This window comes from Sinocyclocheilus rhinocerous, unplaced genomic scaffold (assembly GCF_001515625.1).
Source record: "Sinocyclocheilus rhinocerous isolate Xijiao unplaced genomic scaffold, SAMN03320098_v1.1 C35122242, whole genome shotgun sequence".
Taxonomy (NCBI): domain Eukaryota; kingdom Metazoa; phylum Chordata; class Actinopteri; order Cypriniformes; family Cyprinidae; genus Sinocyclocheilus; species Sinocyclocheilus rhinocerous.
The window spans coordinates 1-383 of record NW_015739911.1 but is presented as its reverse complement, the minus strand read 5'-3'; the positions used below and the strand labels follow the sequence as shown (position 1 = coordinate 383).

The following is a 383-nucleotide window of genomic DNA, read 5'->3' as shown; positions in this document are numbered from 1 at the left end:
GCAGTATTTAGTCAACAACACTGAGCTCAGCGTGTGAGTATAAATGCCAAGAATCTGTTTCTCGGTTGAGGTTTCTCTACTCAAACTTGCGTGACGAAGTGTCTTTTTGTGCCAGCAGGTCAGGAGTGAGTCTAGCAGTAAAGGACAACAATGGCACCTTCGTCAGTACTCTAAGCATGGGTCTTTACAGTGTAAGGATCTTTTCATTAAATAACACTTAATTAATCAGTGAATACAAGTTTCTTGACATCCTCTCTTTTTTTGAATGATTTTTAGACTGCCGACTATACAACCAAACTCCAGATACCAGGATCTGGGCTGCAGTTGAAAACTCGCATATATGTGCAGGTCAAGGCAACAAATCTCACAAACAAGTAAGAATT

The 383-nt window shown here is 40.2% G+C and overlaps 1 long non-coding RNA gene across 1 annotated transcript; it reads left to right on the top strand.

The window, feature by feature from the left end:
• On the top strand, window positions 1-370 carry LOC107734716 (uncharacterized). Its single transcript, XR_001639141.1, has 3 exons — window positions 1-33; window positions 119-191; window positions 277-370. It is a non-coding gene; the product is annotated as an uncharacterized LOC107734716 (long non-coding RNA).
• Window positions 371-383: the final 13 nt, after the last annotated feature.